Here is a 23,059-nt window from a genome sequence, read left to right as displayed (position 1 = left end):
GTGGAGATTCTTTGGAAAGCTGGGAATGGAACCACCATTTGACCCAGCTATTCCCCTTCTCAGAATATACCCAAAAGACCTAAGAAGAGCATACTACAGGGACACAGCCACATCAATGTTTATAGCACCACAATTCACAATAGCTAGAATGTGGAACCAAGCTAGATGCCCTTCAATAGATGAATGGATAAAAAATGTGGCATTTATACACAATGGAATATTACTCAGCACTGAAAATAACACAATCATGGAATTTGCAATGAAATGGATGGCATTAGAACATATTATGCTAAGTGAAGTTAGCCAATCCCTAAAAAACAAATGCCGAATGTCTTCTCTGATATAAAGGAGTGACTCAAAATGGAATAGGGAGGAAGAGCATGAGAAGAAGACTACCACAAAATAGGGAAGACAGGTGGGAGGGAAAAAGAGGGAGAAGGGGAGTTGCATGGAATGTGGAAGGAAAACCTCATTGTTATACAGAATACATATATGATGTTGTAATGAGAAAAAGAAAAAAAAGTGTGTCACATTAGATTGGATAGAAAGGATGGGAGAGGAGGGGAGGAGTAGGGAGGATAGGAAGGGGAGAAGAATAGAATAGACAATATGATTGATGCATGTACATTCCATGTATGTATTATATATCAAAATACATTCTGCTGTCATGTATGACTAAAAAAAAAAAATAAAAATTAAAAAAAAATATTTGCTGAGATTACAGTAAACTCGAGTTCTGTGGAAGCTTGGCAATCGCTTTCAAATGAAAGTGTTTTTTTCCCGTGTTTCTGCATAGGTCTATCAACAGGGAACAAGCATAGAGAGTGTACTGAGGACTAATTGAGGGTGTCAAGTTTCAAGCACCTACCACAAACCATGATTGATTTATCATTCCAACTGCATCTATCCATATAGGAGAAAAAGAAGTGTAACCTAAAAATTCAAAGTGTTCTTGCAAAGGAATGCTTCAACCTAGAAGAATAAAATTTTGCAGACCAAGTGCTACTGGAATACTGATAATTCCTTCAAAGTATCAACAAGATCAGGTGAGAAAATATTTGAAGTGATTCCAGTAAACTCAGAGTTCTGAGGAGGCTTGAAAATACGTTCAAATGAGAGAGTTTTTTCCTTGCCTCAGCTTAGGCTACTTCAAAGGGAACAAATCATAGAGAGCACACTGAGAACTAATGGAGTGTGTTAAGTTTCAAGCAGCTAGCACAAACCAAGTTTGATTTAGAGTTCCAAATGCCTCTATCCCTATAGGGAAAAATGAAGTGAAACCTAAAAATTCAAAGTGTTCCTCCAAATGAATGCTTCAATCTAGAAGAATGAACTTGGGGGAGGGGCAAGTGCGATGGGAGTACCGATTATTCCTTCAAAGTATCAACAAGATTTTTTAAAAAATATTTGCTGTGATTCCATGAAACTCGGAGTTCTGTAAAAGCTTGGCAAAAGCTTTCAAATGAAAGAGATTTTTTCCTTGCATCTGCTTAGGGCTACTTCAACAGAGAGCGAAGCATAGAGAGGACACTGAGAACTAATGGAGTGTTGTTACAGCCATGGCTGGTCAGAATGATGCCTGGCATTTGCCAGAGTGAATGTTTGAAAGGTGACACCAGAAAATCATTGAGATGATGATTTGAGTTAAGCTATATATAATTGCTCTGATGCTGGATTGATTGTATTGTATATTTGATCTTTACTGTAGGGCAATGGGGCGGCTCTTGCTGCCTCAGCTGCCCTGCAGCTTTGGAGTTCTTGCGATACTTTGGAGTTCACGAGGGGATTCCTGGAGGGTTCACCTTGGTTGGGGAAGGTTGGGAGGAGGGATTTCAGGTTGGTGTATGGTGTGTCCTGGGAGAAGGCTGTGTGCGTGGTGTTTGTGGGAGTTTGGAAATAAAGTTTGTTCCTGCTTGAGTGGCTCGTGATTTGTGCCCAGCCAGACTACGACAGAGTGTGTCAAGTTTCAAGCAGCTAGCTCAAAACATGTTTGATGTAGAGTTTCAACTGCCTCTATACCTATAGGGGAAAATGAAGTGAAACCTAAAATTTCACAGTGTTCCTGCCAATGAATGCTTCATCCTAAAAGAGTGAAATTTGAGGGGCCAAGTGTGACTGGAGTACTGATCATTTCTTCAAAGTATCAACAAGTATGGGTGGAAAAAGATTCCAGTAAACTTGGAGTTCTGTGGAAGCTAGGCAAAAGCTTTCAAATGAAAGTGTTTTTTCTTTGCCTCTGCTTGGGGCTAGTTCAACAGGGAAAATAGCACAGAGAGTGCACAAAGAACAAATTGAGTGTGTCAAGTTTCAAGCAGCTAGAACAAACCATGTTGGATTTAGAGTTCCAACTTCCTCTATACCTATAGGGAAAAAGAAGTGAAACCTAAAATTGCAAGGTGTTCCTGCAAATGAATTCTACAACCTAAAAGAATGAAATGAGGAGAGCCAAGTGTGAATGGAGTTCCATTCATTCCTTAAAAGTATCAACAATATCGGGTGAACAAATATTTGCTGAGATTTCTGTAAACTCGGAGTTCTGTGGAAACTTGGCAAACACTTTCAAATGAAAGAGTTTTTCCTCCCCTTAGCTTAGGGCTACTTCAAGAGGGAACAAAACATAGAGAGTGCACTGAGAACTAATTGAGTGTTTCAAGTTTCAAGAAGCTAGCCCAAACCATGTTTTATTTCGAGATCCAAATGATCCTAACCCTATAGGGGAAAATGAAGTGAAACCTAAAAATATATAGTGTTCCTGCAAACGAACGCTTCAACCTAAAAGAATGATATTTGGAGGGGCAAGGTTGAGTGGAATACTGAACATTCCTTCAAAGTGTCAACAAGATCATGTGAAAAAATATTTTCTGAGATTTCAGTAAACTCGGAGTTCTGTGGAAGCTTTGCAAACACTTTCAAAGTAAAGTGTTTTTTCCTTACCTCTTCTTAGGGCTAATTCCACAGGGAACAAAGCATAGAAAGCACACTTGGAATTAATTGAGTGTGTCAAGTTTCAAGCAGCTGTCATAATCCATGTTGGATTTGGAGTTCCAACTGCCTCTATCCCTATAGGGGAAAACACAGTGAAACCTAAAAATTCAAAGTGTTCCTATAAATGAACATTTCATCCTAGAAGAATGATATTTTGAAGGCCAAGTGCGATTGGAATACCGATCATTCCTTCAAAGTATCAACAAGATTGGGTGAAAAAATATTTGAAGTGATTACAGTAAACTCGAGTTCTGTGGAAGCTTGGCAAATGCTTTCAAATGAAAGTTTTTTTTTTCCGTCTTTCTGCTTAGGTTTACTTCAACAGGGAACAATCATAGAGAGTGCACTGAGGACTAATTGAGTGTGTCAAGTTTTAAACACCTACCACAAACCATGTTTGATTTAATGTTCCAACTGCCTCTATCTCTATAGCAGAAAATGAAGTGAAACCTAAAAATTCAAAGTATTCCTGCAAACGAACGCTTCAACCTAGAAGAATGAAATTTTGCAGGCCAAGTGCGAAAGCAATACTGATCATTTCTTCAAAGTATCAACAAGATCGGGTGAAAAAATATTTGAAGTGATTCCAGTAAACTTGGAGTTCTCAGGAGGCTTCCAATCCCTTTCAAATGAAAGAGTTTTTTTCTTGCCTTGGCTTAGGGCTACTTCAACAAGGAGCAAACATAGAGAGCACACTGAGAACTAATTGAGTGTGTCTTTTTTCAAGCAGCTATCATAAACCATGTTGGATTTGGAGTTCCAACTACCTCTATCCCTATAGGGTAAAATGAAGTGAAAACTAAAAATTCAAAGTGTTCCTGCAAATAAATGCTTCCACCGAGAAGAATGAAAGGGGGCCCAAGTGAGACTGGACTACTGATCATTCCTTCAAAGTACCAACAAGTTCGGGTTAAAAAATATTTGCTGATATTCTAGTAAACTCACAGTTCTGTGGAAGTTTGGCAAGTGCTTTCAAATGAAAAATTGTTTCCTTGCCTCTGCTTAGGCATACTTCAACAAGGAACAAACTATAAAGACCACACTGAGAAGAAATTGAGTGTGTCAAGTTCCAAGTAACTAGCACAAACCATGTTCGATTTAGAGTTCCAAGTGCCTCTATCCCTATAGGGAAAAAAAAGTGAAACCTTAAAATTCAAAGTATTCCTGCAAATGAATGCTACAAACTAGAAGAATGAAGTTTGTGGGGATAAGCGAGACTTGAGTTGTGATCATTCCTCAAAGTATCAACAAGATCGGGTGAAAAAATATTTGCTGAGATTCCAGTAAACTCAGAGTTCTGTGGAGGCTTGTAAAATGCTTTCAAATGAAAGTGTTTTTTCCTTGTCTCTGCCTAGGGCTACTTGAAAAGAGAATAAAGCTTAGAGACCACACTGAGAACTAATTGAGTGTGTCAAGTTTCAAGCACCTACCAAAAAACATATTTGATTTAGATTCCAACTGCCGCTATCTCTATAGGGGAAAATGAAGTGAAACCTAAAAATTCAATGTGGTTCCTGCAAACAAACACTTCAACCTATTAGAATGGAATTTGTAGGGACAAGTATGACTGGAGTACCAAATGTTCCTTCAAAGTATCAACAAGAATGGATTAAAAAATATTTGCTGTGATTCCAGTACACTCTGAGTTCTGTGGAAGATTGGCAAATGCTTTGAAATTAAAGTGTTTTTTGGTTCCACTGCTTCGGGCTACTTCAACAGGGAAAAAAGCATAGAGCGAGCACTGAGAACTAATTGAGTTTGGCAAGTTTCACAAAGCTTCAACAAACCATGTTAAGTTTTGATTTCCAAATGCCTTTATCCATATAGGGGGAAAAGAAGTGAAATCTAAAAATTCAAAGTGTTCCTGCAAATGAATTCTTCAACCTAGAAAAATGAAAGTTGGAGGGCCAAGTGCGACTTCAGTACCGATCATTCCTTCAAAGTATCAACCAGATCGGTTGAAAAAATATTTGCTGAGATTACAGTAAACTAGAAGTTCTGTGGAAGCTTGGCAAACGCTTTTAACTGAAAGTGATATTTCCTTGCCTCTGCTTAGGGCTACTTGAAAGGGAAAAAAGCATATAGAGCACACTGAGAAAGAATTGAGTGTGTCAAGTTTCAAGCAGCTAGCAAAAACCATGTTTGATTTAGAGTTCCAAATGCCTCTATCCTTATAAGGGAAAATGAAGTGAACTCTAAATTTCAAAGTGTTCCTGCAAAAGAACACTTCAACCCAGAAAAATGAAATTTGGGTGGGACAAATGCCACTGGAGTCCAGATGATTCCTTCAAAGTATCAACATGATAGGGTGAGAAAATATTTGCTAAGATTTCTGTAAACTCGCAGTGCTGGGAAGCTTGGAAAACACTTTCAAATGAAAATGTTTATTCTTGCCTCTGCTTAGGGTATTTCAACAGGGAACAAAGCATAGAGAGAGCATTGAGAACTAATTGAGTGTGTCAAATTTCAAGCAGCTAGCACAAACCATTTTTGATTTAGAGTTCCAAATGTTTCTATCCCTATAGGGGGAAAAAGTGGAGAAACCTAAAAATTTAAAGTGTTCCTGCAAACGAACGCTTCAACTTAGAAGTATAAAATTGGGGGTTCCAAGTACGACTTGAGTACCAATCATTTCTTGAAAGTATCAAGAACTTGGAGTTCTGTGGAAGTTTGGCAAAAGCTTTCAAATGAAAGTGGGTTTTTTTTTGGTTTTTTTTTTTTTTGCATCTGCTTAGGGCTACTTCATCAGGGAACAGAACATAGAGAGAGCACTGAGAACTAATTAAGTGTGTCAAATTTCAAGCAGCTAGCACAAACCATGTTTGGTTTAGATTTCCTAATGCCCCTATTCCTATAGGGGGAAAAAGTAGTGAAACCTAAAAATTCAAAGTTTTCCTGCAAATGAATGCTTCAACCCAGAAGAATAAAATTTGGGGTTTCAAGTACGATTTGAGTACAGATCATTCTTTCAAAGTACTGACAAGATCAGGTGAAAACATATTTGCTGAGATTTCAGTAAACTCGGAGTTCTGTGGAAGCTTGGCAAAGGATTCCAAATTAAAGTGTTTTTTCTTGCCTCTGGTTAGGAATACTTCAACTGGGAGCAAAGCTTAGAGAGCGCACTTATAAAATAATGAGTATGTCAAGTTTCAAGAAGCTAGCAGAAACCATGTTTGATTTCGAGTTCTAAATGCCTCTAACCCTATAGGGGAAAAAAAAGTGAAACCTAAAAACTCAAAGTGTTCCTGTATACGAAGGCTTAAACCCAGAAGAATAAAATATGGGGGGCAAATGATACTGGGTACTACTCATTCATTCAAAGAATCAACAAGATCAGGTTAAAAATAGTTTTGGATATTCCAGTAACTTGGAGTTCTGTGGAATCCTTGCAAATGCTTTCAAATGGAAGTGTTTTTTCTTTGCCTCTGCTTAGGGCTACTTCAACAGGAACAAAACATAGAGAGTGCACTGAGAAGTAATTGAGTGTGTCAACTTTCAAGCAGCTACCACAAAACATGTTTGATTTAGCGTTCCAACTGCATCTATTCCTATAAGGGAAAACAAAGTGAAACCTAAAAATTCAAAGTGTTCCTGAACATGAATGTTTCAACCTAGAAGAATGAAATTTGTGGGGTGAAGTACAACTGGAGTACTGCTTATTCCATCAAACTATCAAAAATATCGGGTCAAAAAATATTTGATGAGATTACAGTAAACTCGAAGTTCTGTGAAAGCTTGGCCAAGTCTTTTAAATAAAAGTGTTTTTTCCATTGCCTCTGCTTAGGGCTACATCAACAGGGATCAAAGCAAGGACAGTATAATGAGAACAAATTTAGTGTGTCAATTTCAAGCAGCTTGAACAAACCATGTTAAATTTAGATTTCCAACTGCCTCTATCCCTATAGGGGAAAAAAAGTAAAACCTAAAAATTCAAAGTTCCTGCAAACAAAAGCTTCAAGCTAGAAGAATGAAATTTGGGCAGCAAAGTGTGAGTGGACTTTCGAACATTCCTTAAAAGTATCAACAAGTTCGGGTGAAAAAATATTTGCTGAGATTCCAGTAAACTCTGAGTTCTTTGGAAGCTTCACAAGTGCCTTCAAATGAAAGTGTTTTTTTCCTTGCCTCTGCTTAGGCCTACTTAAACAGGGAACAAAGCATAGAGAGCGCACTGAGAACAAATTTAGTGTGTCAAGTTTCAAGCAGCTAGCACAAACCATGTTTGATCTAGAGTTCCAAATGCCTCTATCCCTAAAGAGGAAAATGAAGTGAAACCTAAAAATTCAAAGTGTTCCTGCAAACGAACATTTCAACCTAGAAAATTGAAATTTGGGGAGCCAAGAGCGACTGGAGTACTGATCATTCCTTTAATTTATTTATTTTTTTGTAATTAATGCAATGAATATTTATTTATTTTTTAATTATTGAAAAAAGATTACAGTAAGCATGTGAAATGATGCAATCCCAATAGAAAAAAATTAGACATCTCACCAATAACACTCTCACTATTAGTTAATTAGTACAGTTTTTGAAAATCTATTATGATTGGAACAATAAAAAGAAAGTTTACTTTATTAGCATATTGTACTGTAATTAACCTTGAAAATAGGTTTCCTTTTATTTTTATTTATTTATTTATTTTTATTGGTTGTTCAAAACATTACAAAGCTCTTGACATATCATGTTTCATACATTAGATTCAAGTTGATTATGAACTCCCAATTTTACCCCATATACAGATTGCAGAATCACATCTGTTACACATCCACATTTTTACATAATGCCCTATTAGTAACTGTTGTATTCTCCTACCTTTCCTATCCTGTACTATCCCCCCTCCCCTCCCCTCCCATCTTCTCTCTCTACCCCATCTACTGTAATTCATTTCTCTCCTTGTTTATTTTCCCATTCCCCTCACAACCTTTTATGTGTAATTTTGTATAACAATGAGGGTCTCCCTCCATTACCATGCAATTTCCCTTTTCTCTCCCTTTCCCTCCCACCTAATGTATCTATTTAATGTTGATCTTTTCTTCCTGCTCTTCCTCCCTGCTCTGTTCTTAGTTGTTCTCATTATATCAAAGAAGACATTTGGTATTTGTTTTTTAGGGATTGGCTAGCTTGACTAAGCATAATCTGCTCTAGTGCCATCCATTTCCCTGCGAATTCCATGATTTTGTCATTTTTTAATGCTGTGTAATATTCCATGGTGTATAAATGCCACATTTTTTATCCATTCATCTATTGAAGGGCATCTGGGTTGGTTCCATAGTCTAGCAATTGTGAATTGTGCTGCTATGAACATCGATGTGGCAGTATCCCTGTAGTACACTCTTTTAAGGTCTTCAGGGAATAGTCCAAGAAGGGCAATAGCTGGGTCGAATGGTGGTTCCATTCCCAGCTTTCCCAGGAATCTCCATACTGCTTTCCAAATTGGCCACACCAGTTTGCAGCCCCACCAGCAATGTGCAAGAGTACCCTTTTCCCCACATCCTCACCAGCACTTGTTGTTGTTTGACTTCATAATGGCTGCCAATCTTACTGGAGTGAGATGGTATCTTAGGGTGGTTTTGATTTGCATTTCTCTGACTGCTAGAGATGGTGAGCACTTTTTCATGTACTTTTTGATTGATTGTATGTCCTCCTCTGAGAAGTGTCTGTTCAGGTCTTTGGCTCCCTTGTTGATTGGGTTATTTGTTTTCTTATTGTTTAATTTTTTGAGTTCTTTGTATACTCTGGATATTAGGGCTCTATCTGAAGTGTGAGGAGTAAAAATTTGTTCCCATGATGTAGGCTCCCTATTTACCTCTCTTATTGTTTCTCTTGCTGAGAAAAAACTTTTCAGTTTAAGTAAGTCCCATTTGTTGATTCTTGTTATTAACTCTTGTGCTATGGGTGTCCTATTAAGGAATATGGAACCCGACCCCACAATATGTAGATCGGAGCCAACTTTTTCTTCTATCAGAAACAGAGTCTCTGATTTGATATCTAGCTCCTTGATCCACTTTGATTTAACTTTTGTGCATGGCTAGAGGAGGGGATTCAGTTTCATTTTGTTGCATATGGATTTCCATTTTTCCCAACACCATTTGTTGAAGATGCTATCTTTCCTCCATTGCATGCTTTTAGCTCCTTTATCAAATATAAGATAGTTGTAGCTTTGTGGATTAGTCTCTGTGTCCTCTATTCTGTACCATTGGTCCACCCGCCTGTTTTGGTACCAGTACCATGCTGTCTTTGTTACTATTGCTCTGTAATATAGTTTGAAATCTGGTATAACTAAACGGCCTGATTCACGCTTCCTGCTTAGAATTGCTTTTGCTATTCTGGGTCTTTTATTTTTCATATGAATTTCATGATTGCTTTATCTATTTCTACAAGAAATGCCATTGGGATTTTGATTGGGATTGCATTAAACCGATAGATAACTTTTGGTAATATCGCCATTTTGATGATGTTAATTCTGCCTATCCATGAACAGGGTATATGATCATTCCTTTAAATTATCAAAAATATTTGGTGAAAAATATTTGCTGATATTCCAGTAAACTCAGAATTCTGTGGACGATTGGCAAATGCTGTCAAATGAGTGTTTTCCCGTGCCTCAGCTTAGGTCTACTTCATCAGGGATCAAAGCATAGAGAGCACACTGAGAACTAATTGAGTGTGGTAAGTTTCAAGTAGCTTAAACAGTCCATGTTAAATTCTGATTTCTGACTGCCTCTATTCCTATAGGGGAAAATGAAGTGAAGCCTAAAAATTCAAAGTGTTCCTGCAAATGAATGCTTCAACATAGAGGAATGAAATTTGGGGGCTAAGTGCAACTGAAGTACTGATCATTCCTTCAAAGTATCAACAAGATTGGGTGAAAACATATTTGCTGAGATTCCAGTAAACACGAGTTCTGTGGAAGATTGGCATAGGCATTCAAATGAAAGTGTTTTGTCCTTGCCTCTGCTTAGGGCTACTTCAACAGGGTTCAAAGCAAAGAGAGCCCACCGAGAGAAAATTGAGTGTGTCAAGTTTCAAGCAGCTAGTACAAACAATGTTTGATTTAGAGTTCCAAATATTTCTATCCCTGTAGGGAAAAACAAAGTGAAATCTAAAATTTCAAAGTGTAGCTGCAAACGAACACTTCAACCTTGAAGAATGAAATTTGGTGTGACAATTGCAACTGAGTGCGCTACTGCTTGAGTCACATCCCCAGCCCCACAAACCATGTTTGATTTAGAGTTCCAAATGACTTTATTTCTATATGTGAAAATGAAATGAAACATCAAAATTCAAAGTGATCCTGAAAACGAACGCTTTAACCTACAACAATGAAATTTGGGGGGCCAAGTGCGACTGGATTACCGATCATTTTGTCAAAATATCAAGATTATGGGGTGGAAACATATTTGCCGAGATTCCAGTAAACTCGGATTTCTGCGGAATCTTGGCAAACATTTTCATATGAAAGTGATTTTTCCTTGCCTCTGCTTAGGGATACTTCAACAGGGACCAAAGCATAGAGAGGGCAATGAGAAAAAACTGAGTGTCTCAAGTTTCAAGCAACTACCACAAACCATATTTGATTTAGATTTCACAATTTCTCTATATGTATAGGTGAAAACGAAGTGAAACCTAACATTTCAAAGTGTTCCTGCAAATGAACAATTCCACATAGAAGTATGAAATCTGGGGTCCAAGTGAGACTTGAGTACTTAACATTCCTTCAAAGTATCAACAAGATCAGTTGAAAAAGTGTTTGCTGAGATTCCAGTAAACTCTGAGTTCTGTGGAAGCTTGGCACATGCTTTCAAATGAAAGTGTTTTTTTCCTTGCCTCTGCTTAAGGCTATTTCAATAAGCAACAAACCATAGAGAGTGCACTGAGAACAAAACGAGTGTGTCAACTTTCAAGAAGCTTAGCACAAACCATGTTTCATTTAGAGTTCCAAATGCCTTTATCCTGATAGGAGAAAAATAAGTGAAACCTAAAAATTCAAAGTGTTTCTGCAAACGAATGCTTCAATAGAGATGAATGAAATTCGGGGTGCCATGTGCAATGGTGTACCGATCCATCCTTCAAAGTATCAACAAGATCTGGTGAAAAAATGTTTGCTGTAATTCCAGTAAACTCAGAGTTCTGTTTAAGTTTGGCATACAGTTTCAAATGAAAGTGATTTTTCCTTGACCCTGCTTAGGGCTACATCAACAGAGAACAAAGCATAGAGACCACACTGAGATCCAATTGAGTGGGTCAAGTTTCAAGCAGCTAGCACAAATCATGTTTGAATTAGAGTTCCAAATGCCTCTATCTCTATTGGCAAAAATGAAGTGAAACCTAAAAACTCAAATTGTTTCTGCAAATGAACGCTTCAACAAAAAAGAATGAAATTTGGGTGGCCAAGTTGGACTGGAGTACTGATCATTCTTTCCAAGTATCAACTGGATCTGGTGAAAAAATATTTGCTGAGATTCCAGTAAACTTGGAGTTTTGTGGAAGCGTGGGAAATGCTTTCAAATGAAAGTGTTATTTCCTTGCCTCTACTGAGGGCTACTTCAACAGAAGAACAAAGCTTAGAGAGCACACTGAGTACTAATCGAGTGTGTCAAGTTTCAAGGAGCTAGTAGGATCCTTGTTTGATTTAGAGTTCCAACTGCCTCTATCCCTATAGGGGAAAAATGAACTGAAACCTAAAAATTCAAAGTGTTCCTGAAAACAAATGCTGCAACTCATAAGAATGAAATTTGGGGGGCCAAGTGTGACCTGAATACCGATATTTCCTTCAAAGTATCAACAACATCAGATAAAAAATTATTGCTTAGATTCCAGGAAATTCGGAGTTCTGTGGAAGCTTGGCAAATGCTTTCAAATGAGGGTGTTTTTTTTTTTTACCTTGCCTTTATTTATGGCTTCATCAACAGGAAACAAAGCATAGATACTGCCATGAGAACTAATTTAGAGTGACAAGTTTCAAGCAGCTAGCACAAACCATATTTGATTTAGATTTAAAACTTCCTCTATCCCTATAGGTGAAAACCAAGTGAAACCTAACAAAAGTTTTCCTACAAAGAAACGCTTCAACCTAGAAGTATGAAATTTGGGGGACCAAGTGAAACTGGAGGAATGAACACTCCTTCAAAGTATCAAGAAGATTGTTTGAAAGATATTTGCTAAGATTACAGTAAACTCGGAGTTCTGTGGAAGCTTGGCAAGTGCTTTTAAATGAAAGTGTTTTTTTTTTCTTGCTTCTGCTTAAGGCTACTTCAACAGGGGAGAATGCATAGACAGTGCCCTGAGAACTAATTGAGTGTGACAAGTTTAAAGCGGCTAGCACAAACCATGTTTGATTTAAAGTTCCAACTGCCTCTGTCCATTTAGGGGAAAAGAAGTGAAACCTAAAAATTCAATGTATTCCTGCAAACGAATGTTTCAACCAAGAAGAATGAAATTTGGGGGGCAAAGTTTGACTGAAATACCAAACAATCCTTCCAAGTATCAACAAGATTGGCTGAAAAAAGATTTGCTGAGATTTCAGTAAACTAGGAGTTCTGTTGTAATTTGGCAAACACTTTCAAATGAATATGATTTTTTTCTTGCCTCTTCTTAGGGCTATTTCAACAGTGTACAAAGCTTAGTGACTGCCCTGAGATGTAATTTAGTGTGTCAAGTATGAAGCAGGTAGCAAAAACCATGTTTGATTTAGAGTTCCCACTGCCTCCATACCTATATTGAAAAAAGAAGTGAAACCTAAAAACTGAAAGTCTTCCTACAAATGAACTCTTCAACCTAGAAGAATGAAATTTGGGGGGCCATGTGTGACTAGAATACCAATCATTCCTTCAAAGTATCAACAAGATCAGGTGAAAAAATATTTGCTGACATTGCAGTGAGTTTGGGGTTCTGTGGAAGCTTGGCAAATTATTTCAAATGAAAGAGTTTTATCCTTGCTTCTTCTTAGGGCTACTTTAACAGGGAACAAAGCATAGAGAGCACAGAGAGAACTAATTGAGTTTGTCAAATTTCAAGGAGCTAGCACAATCCTTGTTTGATTTAGAGTTCCAGCTGCCTCTATCCCTAGAGGCGAAAATGAAGTGAAACCTTAAAATTCAAACTGTTCCTGCAAATGAACGCTGCAACCTAGAAGAATGAAATTTGGGGAGCAAGTGTGACTGGAGTACCAATCATTCCTTCAATGTTTCAACAAGATGGGGAGAAAAAATATTTGCTGAGAATCCAGGAAATTCAGAGTTCTGTGGAAGCTTGGCAAATGCTTTCAAATGAAAGTGATTTTTCCTTGCCTCTACTTAGGGCTACTTCAACAGGGAACAAAGCATAAATAGGACCCTGAGAACTAATTGAGTGTGACAGGTTTCAAGTAGCTAGCACAAACAATATTTGATTTAGATTTAAAACTGCCTCTATTCATATAGTTGAAAATGAAGTGAAATCTAAAAATTCAAAGTGTTTCTGCAAAGGAACGCTTCAACCTGGTAGCAAGAAATTTGGGGGATCAATGCGACTGGAGTAAAGAACATTCCTTCAAAGCATCAACAAGATCGGTTGAAAAAATATTTGCTGAGATTTCAGTAAACTCAGAGTTCTGTGGAAACTTGGCAAATGATTTCAAATGAAAGTGTTTTTTCCTTGCCTCTCCTTAGGGCAACTTCAGGTAACAAATCATAGAGAGTGCACTGAGAACTAATTGAGTGTGTCAAGTTTCCAGGAGCTAGCATAAACCCTGTTTGATTTAGAGTTCCAACTGCCTCTATCCCTTTAGGGGAAAAAGAAGTGAAACCTAAAATTTCAAAGTATTACTTCAAATGAACGCTTCAACCTAGAAGAATGAAATATGTGGGGCCAAGTGTGACTGGAATATAATCATTCCTTCAAAGTATCAACAAGATTGGGTAAAAAATGTTTGCTGAGAACCAGTAAACTCAGAGTTCTGTGGAAACTTAGCATATGCTTTCAAATGAAAGTGATTTTCCTTGCCTCTGCTTAGGGCTATGTCAACAGGGAACAAAGCATAGAGAGTGCACTGAGAACTAGTTGAGTGTGTCAAGTTTCAAGAAGCTAGCACAAACCTTGTTTGATTTAGAATTCAAACTGCTCCTATCCCTATAAGGAAAAATGAATTGAAACCTAAAAATTCAACGTGTTTCTGCAAATGAATGCTTCAACATAGAAGAATGAAATTTCAGGGGCCAAGAGCAACTGGAATGCCAATCATAACTTCAAAGTGTCAACCTGATCTGGTGAAATAGTATTTGCCGAGATTCCAGTAACTCGGAGTTCTGTGGAAGGCAGGCAAAAGCTTTCAAATGAAAGTGTTTTTCCTTGCCTCAACTTAGGGCTATTTCAACAGGGATCAAAGCTGAAAAGTCACATTGAGAACTAATTGAATTTGTCAAGTTTCAAGCAGCAAGCATCAACCATATTTTTTTTTTGAGAGTGAGATAGAGAGAGAGATAGAAAGAGAGAGAGAAATTCAATATTTATTTTTTAGTTCTTAGCGGACACAACATCTTTGTTTGTATATGGTGCTGAGGATGGAACTTGGGCCGCATGCATGCCAGGCGAGTGCACTACCACTTGAGCCACATTCCCAGCCCCACAAACCATGTTTGATTTAGAGTTCCAAATGAATGTAGTCCTATATGGGAAAATGAAGTGAAATATCAAAATTCAAAGTGTTCCTGAAAACTAACACTGCAACCTAGACCAGTGAAATTTGGGGGGCCAAGTGCAACTTGAGTACAGATCATTCCACCAAAGTATCAAGATTTTGAGGTGGAAAAATGTTTGCCGAGATTCCAGTAAACTTGGATTTCTGTAGAATCTTGGCAAATGCTTTCATATGACAGTGATTTTTCCTTGCCTCTGATTAGGGCTACTTCAAGAGGGAACAAAGCATAGAGAGTGCACTGAGAATAAATTGAGTGTGTCAAGTTTCAAGCAGCTAGCACAAACCATATTTGATTTAGATTTCAAACTTTCTGTATCTGATTAGGTGAAAATGAAGTGAAACCTAAAAATTCAAAGTGTCCCTGCAAATGAACGATTCAATGCAGAGGTATGAAATTTGGGGGGACCAAGTGAGACTTGAGTACTGAACGTTCCTTTAAAGTATCATCAAGATCAATTGAAAAAAATATTTGCTGAGATTCCAGTAAACTCGGAGTTCTATAGAAGCTTGGCAAACGCTTTCAAATGAAAGTTTTTTTCCTTGCCTCTGCTTAGTGCTACTTCAATAGGAAACAAACTATAGAGAGAACACTGAGAATAAATTGAGTGTGTCAACTTTTAATCAGGTATAACAAACCATGTTTGATTTAGAGTTCCAAATGCCTCTATCACTATAGGGGAAAAATAAGTGAAACCTAAAATTTCAAAGTGTTCCTGCAAATGAACGCTACAACCTAGAAGAATGAAATTTGGGGAGCCAAGTGCGACTGGAGTACCAATCATTCCTTCAATGTTTCAACAAGTTCAGGAAAAAATATTTTCTGAGAATACAGGAAATTCGGAGCTCTGTTGAAGCTTGGCAAATGCTTTCAAATGAAATTGATTTTTCCTTGCCTCTTATCAGGGCTACTTCAACAGGGAAGAAAGCATAGATAGTGCTCTGAGAACTAATTGAGTGTGACAAGTTTAAAGCAGCTAGCACAAATCATATTTGATTTAGATTTAAAACTGCCTCTATCCCTATAGGTGAAAATGAAGTGAAAACTAAAAATTCAAAGTGTTCCTTCAAAGGAACACTTCAAACTAGAAGTATGATTTTTTGCATCAAAGTGCAACAGGAGTATCAAACATTCATTCAAAATATCAACAAGATAGGTTGAAGAATTATTTGATGAGATTTCAGAAAACTCGGAGTTCTGTGGAAACTTGGGAAACACTTTCAAATGAAAGTGTTTTTTCCTTCCCTCTGTTTAGGGCAACTTCTACAGGGAACAAAGCAAAGAGAGCAGACTGACAACTAATTGAGGGTGTCAAGTTTCAAGCAGCTAGCATAAACCATGTTTGATTTAGAGTTCCAACTGCCTGTATCCCTATAGGGGACAATGTATTGAAACCTAAAAATTCAAACTGTACCTGCAAACAAATGCTTCAACCTAGAAAAATGAAATTTAGGGGGCTAAATGCAACTGGAGTATCCATAATTCCTTCAAATCATAAACAAGATCATTTGAAAAAAATATTTGCTGATATTCCAGTAAACTTGGAGTTCCATGGAAGCTTGGCAAACACTTTTAAGTGAAAATATTTTTTTTTCTTGTTTCTACATAGGGCTACATCAATAGGGAAAAAAGCAAAGAGAGAGCACTGAGACCTTATTGAGTGTGTCAAGTTTTATGCAGCTAGTGCAAACCATGTTTGATTTAGAATTCCAAATGCCTCTATTTATATATTGGAAACCGAAGTTAAACTTAAATATCAATGTATTGAAACCTAAAAATTAAAAGTGTTCCTGCAAATTAATGCTTCAACCTAGAAGAAGAAAATTTGGGGGCACAAGTTGATTGGAGAGTGAATCATTACTGCAAAGTATCAACATGATCTGGTGAAAAAATATTTGATGAGATTCCCATAAACTCAGATTTCTGTGGAAGCTTGGCAAACGCTTTCAACTGAAGTGTTTTTTTTTCTTGCCTCTGCTTAGGGATACTTCAACATGGAAAAAAGCATAGAGAGTGCACTGAGAACTAATTGCCTGTGTCAAGTTTCAAGTTGCTAGCACAAACCACATTTGATTTAGACTTCAAACTGCCTCTATCCCTATAGAGGAAAATGAAGTGAAACGTAAAATTCAAAGTGTTCCTGCAAACAAATCCTTTAATCCAAAAGGAAAGAAATATGGGGGGCCTAGTGCCACTGGAGTACTGATCATTCCTTCAAAGTATCAACAAGTTCGAGTGAAAAAATACTAGCTGAGTTTTCAGTAAACTCGGGGTTTTGAGGAAGCTTGGCAAATGCTTTGAAATGAAAGTATTTTTTTCTTGCCTCTGGATAGGGCTACTTCGACAGGGAACAAAACATAGAGAGCACAATGAGAACTAATTTAGTGTGTCAGGTTTCAAGCAGCTAGCACAAACCGTCTTTGATTGTGAGTTCCAAATTCCTCTATCCCTATACGGGAAAACGAAGTGAAACCTAAAAATTAAAAGTATTCCTACAAAGGAATGCTTCAACCTAGAAGAATGAAATTTGGGTGGCAAAGTGCGAATGGGGTACCAATAATTCCAACAAAGAATAAAAAAGATCAGATGAAAAAAATATTTGGTGAGATGCCAGGGAACTCGGAGTTCTGTGGAAGATTGGCATACACTTACATATGAAAGTCTTTTTTCCTTGCCTCAGCTTAGGGCTACTTCAACCAGGAACAAAGCATAGAGATGCACTGAGAACTAATTGAGTGTGTCAAGTTTCAAGCAGCTAGCAGAACCGTGTTCAAATTAGAGTTCCATCTCCCTCTATGCCAATAGATAAAAAGTGAAACCTAAAAAATTAATGTTTTCTTGCAAAGGAACACTGCAAACTAGAAGAATAAAATTTGGGGGGCCAAGTGCGACTGGAGTACTGATCATTCATTCAAAGTATAAATGAGATCGGTTGAAAAAATATTTGCTGATTTTCCAGTAAATTCTGTGTTCTGTGGAAGCTTGGCAAATGCTTTACAATGAAAGTGTTTTTTTCCTTGCCTTTGTTAGTGCTACTTCAACAGAACAAAGCATACAGAGAGCACTGAGAACTAGTTGAGTGTGTCAACTTTCAAGCAGCTAGCACAAACCATGTTTGATTAGGAGTTCCAAATGCCTCTATCCTTTAGGGGAAAATGAAGTGAAACTTTAATATTCAAAGTGTCCTGCAAACAAATTCATCAAACTAGAAGAATGAAATTTGGGGGAAGAAGTGCAAATAGAGTACCAATTATTCCTTCAAAGAATAAACTAGATCAGGCAAAAAAAATGTTTTCTGAGATTCCAGTAAACTCTGAGTACTGTGGAAGCTTTGCAAACACTTTCATATGAAAGTTTTTTTTCCTTTCTTCTGTTTAGGGCTACTTCAACAGGGAACAAAGCATTGAGAGTGCACTGAGAATTAATTGAATGTGTAAATTTTCAAGCAGCTAGCACAAACCATGTTTGATTTATCATTCCAAATACCTCTAACCATATAGGGGAAAACAAAGTGAAAAGTAAATATTCTAAGTGTTCTTGCAAACGAATGCTGCAACGTAGAAGAGAGAAACTTGGGAGGCCAAGTGAGACTGGAGTACCGAACATTCCTGCCAAGTATCAACAATATCAGATGAAAAAATATTTGTTGAGATTCCAGTAAACTCAGAGTTCTATGGAATGTTGGCATATGCTTTCAAATGAAAGTGTGTTTCCTTGCCTCTGCTTAGGGCTACTTCAATAGGGAACAAAACATAGAGAGTGCACTGAGAACTAATTGCATGTGTCAAGGTTCAAGCAGCTAGCACAAACCATGTTTGATTTAGAATTCCAACTGCCTCTATCCCTATAGGGGAAAAGGAAGTGAAATCTAAAAATTTAAAGTCTTCCTGCAAACGAATTCTTGAACTTTGGATGGAAATTTGGGTGGCCAAGTGCAAATGGAGTACCAATCATTCCTGCCAAATATCAACATGATCGGCTGAAAAAATATTGGATGAGATTCCCATAAACTCAGAGGTAATTGGAAGCTTGGCAAACGCTTTCAAATGAAAGTGTTTTTTCCTTCCCTCTGCTTAGGGCTTTTTCAACATGGAGCCAAGCATGGAGAGTGCATTGAGATCTAATTTAATATGTCAAGTTTCAAGAAGCTAGCACAAACTGTGTTCGATTTAGAGTTCCAACTGCCTCTAACACAATACGGGAAAACAAAGTGAAACCTAAAAATTCAAAGTGTTCTGGCAAACTAATGCTTCAACATTGAAGAATAAAGTTTGGGGGGCCAAGTGCAACTGGAGTACTATAATTCCTGTCAAGTATGAACAAGATTGGGTGAAAAAATATTTGCTGACATTTCAGGAAACTCAGATCTGTGTATGCTTGGCAAACCTTTTCAAATGAAAATGTTTTTTTCCTTGCCTCTGCTTAGGACTACTTCAACAGGGAACAAAGCATAAAGAGTGCATTGAGAACTAATTGGGTATTTAAAGTGTTAAGAAGCAAGCAGAAACCATGTTAGATTTAGTGTTCCAAATGCCCCTATTGCTATGGGTGAAAACAAAGTGAAATCTATAAATTCAAAATGTTCCTGTAATAGAACGCTTCAACCTAGAAGAATAAAATTTGGGGTGCCAAGTGCGACTAAACTACTGATCATTGGTTCAAAGTATCAACAAGATTGGGAAAAAAAATATTTGCTGAGATTCCAGTAAACTCGGAGATCTGTGTAAGCTTGGCAAACTCTTTCAAATGAAAGTGTTTTTTTCCTTGCCTCTGCTTAGGGCCACTTCAAAAGGGAACAAAGCATAGAGAACACACTGAGACCTAATTGAGTGTGTCAAATTTCAAGTAGCTAGTACAAACTGTGTTTGATTTATAGTTCCAACTGCCTCTATCCCTATCAGGAAAATGAACTGAAATCTAAAAATTCCAAGTGTTCCTGAAAACAAATGCTTCAACATTGAAGAATGAAATTTTGGGGGCCAAATTCAACTGAAGGACTGATCATTCCCTAAAAGTATCAACAAGATTGGGTGAAAAATATTTGCTGAGATTCCAGTAAACTCTGAGTCTGTGGAAGTTTGGCAAACACTTTTAAATGAAAGTGTTTTTTCTTTGCCATTGCTGAGGGATACTTCAATAATTAACAAATTATAGAGAGCAGACTGAGACCTAATTGAGTGTGTCAAGTTTCAAGCAGCTAGGGCAAACCCTGTTTGATTTAGAGTTCCAACTGCCTCTCTCCCTATAGGGGATAATGAAGTGAAACATAAAAATCCAAAGTGTTCCTGCAAAGCAGTGCATCAACATAAAGAAAAATATTTTGGGGGCCATGTGCAACTGGAGTACCAATCATTCCTGCCAAGTGTCAACATAATACGTTGAAAAAAATATAAGCTGAGATTCCAGTAAACTTGGAGTTCTGTGGAAACTTGTGAAACAGTTTTAAATGAAAGTTTTTTTCCTTGTCTCTGCTTAGGGCTATTTCAACAGGGACCAAAGCATAGATAGTACACTTAGAACTAATTGAGTGTGTCAAGTTTCAAGCAGTTAGCACTATCAATGTTCAATTTAGATTTCCAACTGTCTCTATCCCTATAGGCGAAAACAAAGTGAAACCTAAAAATTCAAAGTGTCCTGTAAAGGACAAACTAGAAGATTGAAATTTTGGGCGGGGCAAGTGCTACTGGAGTACAGATCATCCTGCCAAGTTTCAACAAGATCAGGTGAAAAAATATTTGCCGAGATTCCAGTAAACTCGGAGTACTGTGGAAGCTTGGCAAACACGTTCAAATTAAAGTTTTTTCCCTTGTATCTATTTAGGGCTACTTCATCAGAAAACATAGAGCATTTACTGAGAACTAATTGAGTGTGTCAAGTTACATGCAGATACCACAAACTGTGTTTGATTTGTTGTACCCAACTTCCTCTATCCCTATAGAGGAAAACAAAGTGAAACCTAAATATTCAAAGTGTTCTTCCAAATGAACGCTTCAACCTAGAAGAATGAAATTTGAGAGGCCAAGTGCGACTGGAGTACTGATTATTCCTTCAAAGTATCAACCAGATCAGGTGAAAAAATATTTGCTGAGGCAAACTCTTTCAAATGAAATTGTTTTTTCCTTGCCTCTTCTTTGGGGTACTTCAACAGGGAAAGAGGCACAGAGAGCACACTGAGAACTGATTGACTGTGTCAAGTTTCATGCACCTAGCACAAACCATGTTTGATTTAGAGTTTCCAACTGCTTCTATTTCTATAGGTGTAAATGAAGTGAAACCTAGCAATTCAAAGTGTTCCTGTATACAAATGCTTCAACCTAGAAGAATGAAATTTGGTCGGCCAAGTATGACTGGAGTATTGTTCCTTTCTTCAATGTATCAACAGGATCTGGTGAAAAAATATTTGCTGAGATTGTAGTAAACTTGGAGTTCTGTGGAAGTTGGCAAACACTTTCATATAAAAGTGTTTTTTCCATGCCTTTTCTTAGGGCTACTTCAATAAGGATCAAAGCATAGAGAGCACACTATGAACTAATTGAGTGTGTCAAGTTTCAAACAGCAAGCACAAACCATGTTTGATTTATAGTTCCAAATGCCTTAATCCCTATGAGTGAAAATGAAGTGAAACAAAAATTCAAAGTATTCCTGCTCACTTATGCTTCATCCTAGAAGAATGCAATTTGGGGATCCAAGTGGTACTAAAGTATCGATCATTCCTTCAAAGAATCAACAAGATCGGGTGAAAAATATTTGCTGAGATTCCAGTAAACTCGGAGTTCTGTGGAATCTTGACAAAAGCTTTCAAATGAAAGTGTTTTTTCCTTGCCTCTTCTTAGGGCTACTTCAACAAGGAACAAAGCAGAGAGTGCCCTGAAACTAATGGAGTGTGTCAAGTTTCAAGCAGCTCGCTCAAACTATTTTTGATATAGACTTCCAAATTCCTCTAACCCTTTATGGTAAAAAGAAGTGAAACTAAATATTCAAAGTATTCCTGCAAATGAATGCTTCAACCTAGTAAAATAAAATTTGTGGAGCCAAGTGGGACTAAAGTTGATAATTCCTTCAAAGGATCAACAAGATCAGGTGAAAAAATATTTGCTGAGATTCCTGTAAACTTGGTGTTCTGTGTTAGCTTGGCAAACGCTTTCAAATTGAAGTGTTTTCTCCTTGCCTCTGCTTAGGGCTACTTCAACAGGGAACACAATACTTAAAAATCGCACTAAGAAATTATTAAGTGTGTGAAGTTTAAGCAGCTAGCACACATCTAGTTTAATTTAGAGTTCCAATTTCCACTATCCCTATAATGGAAAAAGAAGTGAAAACTAAAAATTCAAAGTGTTCCTGGTAATGAGCAGTTCAACCTAGAAGAATGAAATTGGGGAGCCAAGTGGGAATAAATTATAGATAATTCTTTAAAAGCATCAACAAGATTGGGTGGAAAATATTTGCTGAGATTCCAGTAATCTCAGAGTTTTGTGGAATCTTGACAAATGCTTTCAAATGAAAGTGTTTTTTTCTTTCCTCTTCTTAGGGCTACTTCAACAGGGAACAAAGCATAGAGAGTGCACTATGGATTTTGTCAAGTTTCAAGCAGCCAGCTCAAACTATTTTTGATATAGACTTCCAAATTCCTCTAACCCTTTATGGGAAAAAGTAGTGAAACCTAAAAATTCAAAGTGATCCTGCAAATGAACACTTCAACCTAGAAGAATGAAATTTTTGGAGCCAAGTGGGACTAAAGGAATGATCATACCTTCAATGTATCAACAAGATCAGTTGAAAAAATATTTCTCAAGATTCCAGTAAATTGCAGTTTTGTGGCAGCTTGGAAAAAAGATCTCAAATGAAATTATTGTTTTCTTATTTCTGCTTAGGGCTACTTCAACAGAGAACAAAGCATACAGCCCATACTGAGATCTAATTGGTGTGCCACGTTTCAAGCAGCTAGAACAAACTGTGTTGGATTTGTAGTTCCAACTGCCTCTATCTCTATCAGGGAAAAAGCAGTGAAACCTAAAAATTCTATCTGTTCCTGCAAATGAACCCTTCAACCTAGAAGAATGAAATTATTGGGGCCAAGTGCGACTGGAGTACTGATCATTCCTTCAAAGTATCTACAAGATCAGGTGAAAAAGTATTTACTGTGATCCGGTAAACTCGGAGTTCTGTGGAAGCTTGGCCAACTCTTTCAAATTAAAGTGCTTTTTCCTTGCCTCCACTTAGGGCTAATTTAACAGGGAACAAAATGCAGAGAGTGCACTGAGAACTGATTGATCGTGTCAAGTTTTAAGCAGGTAGCACAAATCATGTTTGATTTAGAGTTCCAAATGCAGCTATCTCTATAGGGGGAAATGAAGTGAAACCAAAAGATTCAAACTGTTCCTGTAAACAAACGTTTTAACCTA

This window comes from Urocitellus parryii, chromosome 3, assembly GCF_045843805.1.
Source record: "Urocitellus parryii isolate mUroPar1 chromosome 3, mUroPar1.hap1, whole genome shotgun sequence".
NCBI lineage: Eukaryota > Metazoa > Chordata > Mammalia > Rodentia > Sciuridae > Urocitellus > Urocitellus parryii.
The sequence above is the reverse complement of the archived record's forward strand: the minus strand, read 5'-3'. Positions refer to the sequence as shown.